Below are 11,561 nucleotides of genomic sequence, written 5' to 3' on the forward strand. Positions count from 1 at the left end.
ACAGCAAGAAGCATCATAGCTGTACTATGATCTGCTATATCCTACTGGGGAACAGTCAGACTATCGCACAACCACTTCTGATGTCCTTTGGCACTTCAAGAAACACCGTGAGAGAGATTATAGAGCTAAGAACATGGCCCCCCACACCCTGGCTGAGAGTAACTACTGAAAGTGCTTCAAAACTATCAATGATTGTGTAGTTTTAAACCTGTCGTCCCCCCACCCCCCCACCCCCCACACATCCCGCCTACTTTATCCTAAGGCTTTCCAAACAAGCGTTGTTGTAATAGTGCTTCAGGGCTTTGAGGCAATTGCTGTGAATGCTTTAGGAGGAGGATTCTTCTTTCTTCCACTCCCTCACCTAACATAAGACTAATCATTTTTTGGCTTTCGCCCCTGCCTGATTTTGCTTAGCAATAGTCAATTGCAGTGTTTGCAGTTAGATGTAGAGCAGACTTTTCAAAATGGGGGTTGAATCTCTTTTGGTAATCTAATAATTGCAGTGAGCAGGCTGAGCAGGTCTTCCTGGCCTACAGAAAGGACTGAACATGCCACCTTTTCATTCCACTCCTAACTCTTCACTCAACAGCTTCTTCATTTGCTTAGTTCAGTGCTGGATCCACCCTGCACATGAAAGGCTCGGCAAGCCACCATGCAAACTAGCAGAGGTTTGCGCCGAAGCCTTACAGTGCAGGCAGAGCTGCAGCTAACATGGTTTTGGGCAGCCCCTTAAAACCAACCTCTCCAACTTTCCATGAAGAGTAGTGACCCTTCCTCTGCTACTCCACACTCTGCCATAGTTAAAATGTAAGCAATTTTCATCCATTCCAGCCTCACCCCATTCTGCATGGATATATGTGAAACATATACACAGTTCAAGGCACAAGACTCTGAAAATCAGGGGGTTTTGGTTTTGGAGTTGGTGGGCACATACACACTTAGTCTGGAACACCATAAACGCAATTGCCCTGAAATTGCCTAGTACGCATTCACGTCCGAGTGATGCTCCCACTGCTTTTTGCTGCCGCTTAAAGCACTGTATTGCAGGTGTGGAGCTGTTACTGGACCATCAACTCTGCACACCTCCTTTGGAGGATGAGAGCAGGGTAGGTCTACCAGAGCTGAGTTTCAAGCTGCTGCAGGTAGATTTATACCATCAAAGTGGTTCTGGTATCTTTACATTATACTGTAGTCACTCTAATTTAGGAAGCAAAAAGATAGACTGGAGACTGATGTTTTATGAAAGTTGAGATTCTCCCCCTCTGCATGATAAGCTCTCCCACATCAGAGAAAGTCCAACAGCCGTGGGCTTCCTATGCAGCTCTGGCTCCTAAATGGCAAGGCTGCAAACAAACTCTAAATTAGGCAATGACTTCAGGTAAATGTAGAATTACCACACATTTGTCAAGCAGCCAATTCAAAGCAGCAAGAGCTGAGGAGGAGGCTGAAAGCTTGATGGCTTTGCTGGCTTGATTGGCTGCCATGATGCCCAGGATGACCAATGACACTTTCTTGGGCAGCAGCCATCTCCTGCAGGGCCCACGCCCTGATCAGAGGCTGCTCTCCCTCAGAACAGCTGGCTTCTGCAGCGGGTTCACTGCCTTGACGTTCGCTTCTTCCCTACTCCTGAAACAGGTCCTACTTGTATGGGGGCTTGGTGTGTCTCTGGTATTTGTAATTACACATTTATTGAGCTTGTGCAATCCAAGCTCCAGCTCCAGGCCAAAAGTTCATTGCTAGAGGGGTTCAATAAAGAATTTCCTCCTGAGAATGCAGCATTACATCACTTGCCAAGTGTGTCAGGCGGTTTTCCAGCCTCCTCCTGGGTCACACCCATTTTGACTGCTCCCGTGGCTGGATCCTGCGCACGCGTGGCCGGTATCTTTATGTTCCATCAGGTTAACCACGTCGGCACCCTCTGGTCATCAGAAGACCGAGTAAGGCTGTTATGCAGCCCTTGCTGTCAGAGGCCTCAGGACCCCAGAACAGCTGAAACAAGGCAATGCATAAAGACGAAATTGGGCTTCCGAGCAGCAGCCAGCCAACTGTTGAATATTCTGTGTGTATATCTCTAAAACACTGGAGCATGCCTTGCAAATCCTGCCACACAGGCAGCCAGTGGTGACAATAATGATATCTTTTTCTGATGAGAATGCTTAATAATCTCAGGGACATATGGTTTATCATGTTACGGACAGTGCATACACTATAAAAAGTGATGGCTCCTGCCCCAAACAGCTCACAATCTCTCTTCAGTATAATACCATATTCCATTCATATTACTCTTGTAGCATCATGAAGAGCTGAATCTTTGATAGTGTATTACCATCTTGCACTTAAGGGAATACAATACTGGTCCTTCCATATGCCATGAAAGGATCATCATTAAAATGCCTGTCTCTTCACACACACATGCTTGAAGACTGTGAAGCTAGGAAAACGGTTCACCTCTAATGCTCTTATGAGATATTGCATCATGCTGCAATGCTGATTAACAGAATAATCCTAGTGCAGACAGATAAACTTTTGGTCTATTATGGGGTCTGACAGCATTACTGGGAGAAAACTAGGGGACTGAGGCTAATTTTGATATGAGTAAGAAGTTTATGTGGATATAAATCCTCTTTCTTAGCCTTTATACATCAGCTCCCTCAAGGATCTTACAGCATTTCACAAAGGTTAGTGAATTAAGCCTTACAACACCTTGCAATGCAATAAACTATTCTGCAGATGCGGAAGCTGAGGCAAGAAGTCAGAGGCTTTTCAGGGGGTCACACAGTGTGTGAAAGCTGAAGGCAAGAGCAGATACCTGCTGCTAGTCTATAAACCCCACTTGCTAAACACCAGCCTAAATTCCCTTCACCTCAAATGGAAACACAGGCGTATTGGCTGATTGTGAGAAGCACGTTACAGGAAGACACGGATTTTAGTAGAAAAGCCTGGAGTGGAAGGATTAACGTGATTTAATGGGTCATTTGGGGAAGAGAATTGCAAAACGTAAATACAATCCTATTCAATGAAACTCAACTAGCAAATAAACGGGGCACTAATTGTAGACCAATACTTATGCTACTGGAGATACAGCAGCGTATCTACTCATTTCCCCTGAAAACTACCTACCAGCTCAGTACCCCCTTGCCCCCCAACATCAGAGCATTTGGGCTCAAAAAGGAGCAAAGGATACGTAAATATGATTCAGGAGTATACAAACAGCATAGCTTGGCAAATCCCTTCCAAGCCCAGGGCTGCCAGAACCGGCATAACCTCCTCAGCTCCAAAGAGATGCAGAGCACTCAGCTCCCACCGGCTCGGGTGGAAAGTGCAGAGACTAAGAACCTCGCAGTATTTGGCTCTTTATCAAGGATTACTCTAACTTTGAGGCCCAGAATCAATGTAAGGGTCTTGTACTGTTCTGAAGTCCCCAGAGCCAAAAGCCCAGAATAACACAGGTTTTTTTCTTTCCCTGTGTCTCAAAGCCTGGAGCCAATATGATGTCGGGCCAGTGACATTTCTGAATGTTTTTCAAGCCCTACCAGAGGTTTTGAACTCAGCAGATCCCAGTGGCAGGCACGTATTTTCTCGAGATTTGAGACTGGCTTACAATGGCTAAGGCAGGCAGCAATACCTGCAGTGTTAGCCCGCTTAATACAGGGCATGTCAGCCATGTCAGGCACCCATCTGGTCTAAAGATGATCATTGAAATGTTCTGTCAATCTTCAAATCTAATCACTATGGCACAGCTGAGCTGGAGAACTCTCTGAAATCCAAAGTAACATTTTCAGGGACAGGCACATCCAAAGTCAGGAGAAACACACGGGCTAGAAGGAGCCTCCAAATACAAACTGCATTATTACTGACCAATAATTGTGCCAGACCACCTTAAATAGACACTGTGCCCATCTGCTCTTCCTCTCTCCTCCCCCACACCTCCTCCCTCAGGGTTGTAAACCATCCTGCAATATTTAAAGTAGCATTGTTCACCTCCCTTCGGAAGCCCCTGGACCATTTGAGTGGCTATATATTCTCTCTGTGCTGTTTGTTATTCCTGAGGACATGCACATAGCTGAACATACTAATAAAAATTTCATAAAAGAGGTTGCCAAAGGGGTGCGTATAAGGGGATTTGTAACCCCCCCCCCCAACACACACACACTCTCATTCACCATTAAGAAAGGGCTGCAGCAGGCAAAAAGCAAATGCCTCTGTACAACAAAAAGAAACAGCTCTGGTCTTGAATAGGACCAGGCAGTCTTAGGTAATAGAGCAAAGATGATCTGTATCATCCAGTGATCCAGTGATTCAATATAAGCAAACACAGAGGCGCGTTCCTTTGTGATCCCCAGCAAGTTAAGTGAAAGGCGAGAGGAATTAGCAAGAAAACGCCTGTATGAGGCACGCCAGTATAATATTGCTGTGTATGCTGGTCAGCATGCTGCCTACGTGTTCATCCACTAGCGAGCCTGCTTGCACCTTTACTGCGTGGAGATTAAAAGGATACGGGGTAATATTGTGACTGGAAATGTATTTATAGAGACCGCTTTGTTTTTCTTTTTTTAAAGCTTTAGTCCTGGATTGTCAGCTCTAGAGACTGACCTCTCCAGCCTGTGCCCTGCCCACCGCAGGCAACACGAGCAGCCCCTTTCAGCCACACGCTGCCGTCTGCCCTCCGAAGGGTCCCCCAGGGCCGGCCTCCTCTCAGCTCGGTATCTCCTGACGCTGTTAATGCTGGCCTGCTCTGGCCATAGCTTTTGTGATATGGAAGTCTGAGACCTTCAGGTTCGTTTCCTTGAAGGTGACCAACTGCACCGAGGTCTCTCTTCTTATTGCTAACTACTGTTGTTTGGGATTGCTGATTTTTACCCCAGAACGCTCCCTCTGCATCCTCGGACACAGCGGAGTAGCAGTGGGGCTGCTATTTGATGCTAAGGCTGTAACAAATTTGAAAAGGAGCTAAATAATTGTTTTAAGCACCGAGCAAAGCCATTAGCCTCACAACTGTCCTGTCTCAGCGCTAATCACAATTAGGTTTCACGTGACTGGAGACCTCTAGGAAAGTGAAGGTGCTAAAGAATGCTTTCTGGTGATCTCTCTGATAATTTTCCTTCTGCATCTTTCCCTTGGTGATCAATGCTCTGCTTAGATTTAACCCTCACCTTCAACAAGTTTGGGATTGCTAGCTGAGATTTTCTGTGTAGGAGATGGAGCTGTAAGCAGGGGAGAAATGTTCTGCTGAAGTTTCCAGCCAGGCCACTGGACCACTCCTTAGAAATGTTCAACCTGTTTTTTAGGGCTGTTTCAAAAGCTGAAGCTGTGACTACTTGCAGTGGTCTTAAAAATAACTTAAAACTATTTTTGCAACAATGCAAGGGTCTTGGCTCAGCCAAGTTCCACTTTCAGTATTTTGATGTCAATCTGAAACCCCTTTTGGAGATTCAAGTGGACAACAGTTTTCTTCCTCACTTGCTCCTTAAACTGGTTTTGTGCCGTATTCAGCAGACGCTGCGCTCCACCTCTGAGGGAGCTCTGTTTCAGTGCTGAAATCACACACATTTTATCTTACCTGTATCTCCGCCTCCTGGATGGAAAGCTCAATATAAATGTATGTCATTATAATCAAATACAACCAGAAAAGAAACAAAAAAACCACAAGATTTGCAAATGCATGTTTTGAATGTACTGAAAAGGTACCCTATTTATCAAATTGTAAATAAATGACCTAGTGAAGTCGTGGTCTTTGCTAAATCATACATTAGAAAATTATTGAAATGCAGGTTATTGCCCTCACAGCGAGTAACAGCCCAGTGGAATGGTTATGACAGAGCATTCAGTTACGCATTAAGGATATTTTTATTATAACACATATTTAGAGACTTCACGATCTGTCTTGTAAATACATATTAAGGAAATGTAAGCAGCCAATTTCAGTGTTTGGCCTTAAATATTTGCCAGTTTTATCTCAGCTAAATACACAGTTTCCACAGAAGGCAGAGCTTTGCTGGTAGTCACCACTATAGGAAACACGCAGGAAGCACAACAGTTATTTAACACAAGCAGCAAGCTTAAAGGAACCAATTGTCTTAACACTTACAAAAGAGGACTTATATACAAAAAGATGGATTGTCTAGCGACGTGGCCTACTCCACTCGCCGAAATACATTTATATTGATGTGGGCATTTGAGTGGGTTGGTGGTCAGACGTCTCCTAGCCTGTTAACCTCTGAAGGATGTCTTATGTAACATGAGGAAGCTATTTCTACTTAATTTTCCACCCAAGTCTCATGCATGATCTTTTGCTGTACCATAACAAGCATTAATAATTACTACACAGGCAAACAGATGTATACTGTGCGAAGTGCCTTGGCTAGAATTTTACTAATGTGCAAGAATAAATTCACTAAGAAGAACAAATTCTCTAGATTACAATCTATTTATGCTGAATATCCCATACCCACTCACCAGCCCAGCAAGCTCCACGTGTGTATATTTAAAGACAAAATGTACAGACGAACACTGTAATTTGCTTAACTGAACATCATGTCTATTTAATCCATTCTGAAGGTCAAATATATTTTAATGTTTCTGCAAACGCCTTTGGAACCAACTTAAACACCACAGTTAAATCGGGCAGAAAGCTTTCCTCAAAAATGCTCACAGCAGCGAGCCTGAACAATTAGCTACAGGCTTAGACCGATGCAGCTGGAGAAGGGGAGCTGGGGTGGCTGCGCGCTGCCAGACCCGCGCCGGCTCTAAGCAACATCGGCGCGGGTGACTGCACCGTCCTCCCGGCCACACACTACACAGCCGGTGACAAGGGGCAACAGCAGAAGACCCTGAGTAGGGCGCACCAAAAGGAGGAGCAAGAGCTGGGAAGAGAAGAAAGTGAACCAAGGAGGAAATTCGGCAACGCTCTCAACCCCAGAGAAGCTCATCTACAAAAAGCCTGCGACCCACCGTCAGTAACACCACACTGGTACTACGGCAAAGTATTAGCGCTCCCACCAATGAAGGGAGCCAAGAGCTGGGGCTAGAACTCAATTGTTCTTAGCAGATGCTGCCTTTGTGTGAAAGATATATATATAAAAATATATGCTTATCTCATGGTATACGTATATAAGAGTGTAGATGCATTGCTTCTTCAAATGAGCGCTCACGCAAGACACCTTTGCATGTCAGCAGGAGTTTATGCAGGATTTTCACATGAAATCTCTACCTTATTTTCACACGTCAGCTCGACAGCGTGTATGACCACCAGATTGTAGGCACATGTGCACATGCATGTGTACTTGCGAGATACTCTGGCAAGCAAGCAAGCTTTAGGAAAATGTTCTGTCAGACATTATGTTGACAGATGTAGATGCAAGGCCTCTTCCAACTTACAGGAACCACTCCAGACATCATCTTTCCATCCACAAAGCCAAAACCGGAGTGTTAAAAATTCAGCATTGACATCACATCCAATATTTTAATTGTTATCACTTGACCCTTTCGTCCATGGTTGTTCAAGGCAGCTTCTTTTTTATTAATGTCTCAGCACACTGTGTGACACAACTTGAGTGTGTCCTAATTTAATTTTAATTAGCGCCGACTTTTGCTTTCCTCACTAATGAAACAGTGCTCATTACGGAGTGTAATTGAAGACCCCTAGAGGGAGGGGTGCCTGGAGACCTCATTGTGTTGGTACTCGGCATCCTGCCCAATAAAATTCCCTTCTGAACGAAAGCAGTTTTATCATTAATTCATACTGCAGGGGGGCTAACTAGCTGCCAGCCGCTGAGCTCATACAACTCTTAGGAAGAGCCCAAAGCCTGTTTGTTTTCTCCAAAGAAACAATTCCAATTTTCTAATGACTAAAACACTTACGTCGTAAATCCTTCACTCTTGTTGTTAAAAGCATCTTTGAACATAGACTGCCATGCAAGTATGTCTCTTCATTAGAAGCAGACTACTCATGAACTTTTTTGTGTGTGCTTTTAATTGAGCTTGAATGATACAAATACTGAGTTGTGGTCGACTCCTTTGAAATAAAAAAAGAAGGAAATGTGCTCAGTTTACAAGTACTCTGAGATAGCCCAGGTAATTGCAGCAAGAAGAGCAGAGCAGCACGTGTTTAAGTGACCATCTTGGTGTGCACACGGGCTGCCACTGCTAAACCCCAAAAGAGGTCCCCATACCCAGGACATCCCCAGAGTCCAGCCTCTTCGCTTCACAGGTCTATAGTCACTGGAACCGCACAGACAAATTCACCAGACAACTGCACATACATTGCTTGTGACAGACCCAGAACTTTTTGAAATCCTTGTTTTGAAAGTTTCCCCTCACAGTTCCTGGGCAGAAGGCAGAGCAAAACCATCACTGAGTTCTCTCTGAATAATGCACAGGGATTTATTCAGAAATAGGTGTTACACTTTAAATTCACATCCTACTTCACTCTAGACTAAGTTTGGAGAACGTCAAGCTTCTGTGACAGAACAGCAAAACACAGCAAAACGGGGCCTCCAACTTTAACAGAGCTATCATTATATTAAATACTGAAAATCATAGAGTCCTTACGTCTGGTACCGACGACACTCTTGAATGTGGGCAGCCAATATCATACCTTGCGAGAGCTGAGGGTGCATATGCCAACAGACACAAATCAGCACAGGAAAGGGAAGTGAGTTTACATACAAAAGGAGGTTTTACCTAGCATGTACCAGGATTAGAGATGCTCATCCCTAAGTAATACTTGTGTGAAAAAGGCACCTGCTGCAAACAGGTTTGCTGCAAAATGCATGGCCTTTTTCCAGCACTGATAATAAGAAATTGCCAGTTGAGATTTCCCCCAAAACCAGCAGCAAGAAAGCATACATTTCACTTGTATCAGTTGGGATTCAAAGGTCTTTTCCTTCCATGGCTGTAAACAACACTGTAGCTTGTATTCTAACAAATATCTGAAGGATAAGACACCAGAATGACTTTGCATTGTCTCTTGGGATTTTGGTCCCTGTGAGCATAAAAAAAATCTGGGAGTCAAGTCCTGATGCTGCTGTTGTTAACGGCAAAATTACTTTTTTGGTTTCTGGCCCTACAATGCTTCTTCGAGCCAAAGTTTCCCAGTAAAGTTTGGTGCATCCATGCTGATCTGCGACTCTCCCCGCTATTTTACCCCCAAGCAACAATTGCAAATAAAGGTGAATTTTTCCAAATTTGTGTTGCCCAAGTTATATGCACAAGCATTCTCTAGGGTTGAGACATATAACTTATTTTTTACTGACAACCTGACCAGACTGTATAGAAAGCTCAAAATATGAAGGGAAGTGGCACATTTACACAAACCCAGTTCATATCCCTAACCTCAAGTTAATGACTCTTCATTAAACTTTCCTGAAATGGCCCTGTGTCAAGCAGAAGCAGCAAAGATGCACAGACTCTTGTGCATTCAAATGATTCCATTTCCAGCTTAGTTCGGGAGCTGAACCACAATTTAATTGCATCTCATAACAGAAAAATCTCTGTGTTCATGTGTCCGTTATAAGCTCAGGCTTTGGTGATAAGAAAGTTGGGGGGACCCAGGGAGGGGATTTTACCTACTGACTCACAGCACCCATCACCAGCAAAATACCATTAGTTAAACTCTGTCCCTTTAATAATGAAGTGTCTGATAGACAGAGCCACAGTGGTTCTGCTATTAATCTTGTCCTGACGCTGTTACATTAGAGCATGTAAACTATCTTTTCGCTCTACTCATTATGAAAACTGTGCAATTCAGATCCTCCCAGGAGTGTTCCAATTAGCCAAGCCTGCATCACCCTCAGCTTTCCATCAACTCACTGTGTTATGCTGCACTGGAAAAGCTAACCTCATACTGCAGGCATGCACAGAAGCAGCCTGGGGTAGCATATAGCTGCTGACTCTTTGGATACATTCTCTCTAAAGTTGCAGGTTTGGGTCTTATCAGAAATTTCTGAATCTATATAAGAAAAGCAAATCCGACAATAAAATATTTTTAAGTGGCTAAGAGACACACATGTCTCTCGATTGTAGCAGAACTGTGCCTATGAACTGGGGAAAAGGCAAAGGCTACGCATGACCTTAACCAGCTACTCTTACCCAGATAGCAAGATTTTGCATTGTCCAGTTACATGAATGATGAGACAATGACAGAATGACAGAAGCACCTGACAGTCCGAGTAACGCTCCCCGCCTTCCACGGCACTGTCAGCTGGCAAATGGTTATCTCAGTGTTTTGTGCCTCTACCAGATTTTGGCAGGAAGCGTAGCTCACTCCTGGGCTTCCCTAACTCACACTTCAAAGTACACCTACCCCAGCCCCAGTGTTTTACATGAACAAGTGAGTTCTAAGAAGTGATTAAACTTGCTGAAGTTTTGCTTTTTCCAGTTTAAAAGCAAATGATTTCTGCAATATTTTCATAATTGATTGCATTTAGGATGGCAAGCACAAACGTATTCCATCTCTCTTAGGTAAGGTGAAGTATGGGTTTTGTTTCACAAGTGAATTACACTTGCCATTGGAATCAAAGCCTGCTTCATCAGAGGATGGCTACAGTGGTCAGAAACATCTCTGTTAGGCCCTCACCTCTTGTTCTGCAGGCAGGGAAGACAAATGATGATGCCAATTCCCTAGCCCAAGGTCTGCCAGAGACTACTGCCCTTCCGATCTGCTAGCGTAACGACACCTACAGTTGTTCCCTAACTCAGTGCTGCTTGTTGAGGAGCTGGCAAGGGAAGGGCAGGGGCTCACTGATGCTTCATGTGGCTCAGCTACAGCTAGAACAGGACATGCAGACATAGCCTAAGTCTCTCTCAGCTCCCTGGCTGCGCTTGGCCATTGCCATCATTTGAGGCCTTCTGGGGGACGGCAGAAAGAAGTGTAGAATTTAAGATTTCATCCTTTAGAAGTTAGTTTCAAATCCTCCTGGGCACAGGAAGAAAAAATTACTCATGCAAAGCAATGTAGAGCTGTTGATCACAGAGCCTGCCGCTGCCTGGGCAGGGAGCATCCCCAGGCCTTCCAGCCACATGCTGACCGTGGAGCAGTGTGAATGTCAGGAACACGGACCATTTCAGTAGCACACACTGCAGCACGCCCGGGGAAGAGGGAAGGGTATTTGAGAGGAGGCACCACAGACATTACAGAATCTGCCTCTTTTGGTGCCTGTAATCCAGAAAGACAGGAAGAGTGTTTTGATTTTTTTTTCTTTTTTTTCTTTCTTTCTTTCTTTTTTTTTTTTTTTTTACAGTCCCCTAATCTAAGCAAGTTCTAATCCTGACACCACTTCACATATTGCAGTCATGCAGCTTTCCCAAATGGCTGGTGATAGAGCCTAGGTCTGAGATTTCAACAAAACATGTAGGCAATAGCTACTACTAGCGTTTTCTAAGCTCTCAGCTCTCCTCAGTTTGAAATGCAAACTATGCATATGTGCATTAGCAAAATGGCACATTCCCCCACGCCCGGAGTGAACCACCCCGGAGGTGACATTGGGCAGGGGTTACATGTGCAGGGAGCAGCCAGCTGATGCATGAATCCATTACTGTTATCAGCAATGCATTCAAATGAC

This window comes from Dromaius novaehollandiae, chromosome 17 (assembly GCF_036370855.1).
Source record: "Dromaius novaehollandiae isolate bDroNov1 chromosome 17, bDroNov1.hap1, whole genome shotgun sequence".
Classification (NCBI taxonomy): Eukaryota; Metazoa; Chordata; class Aves; order Casuariiformes; family Dromaiidae; genus Dromaius; species Dromaius novaehollandiae.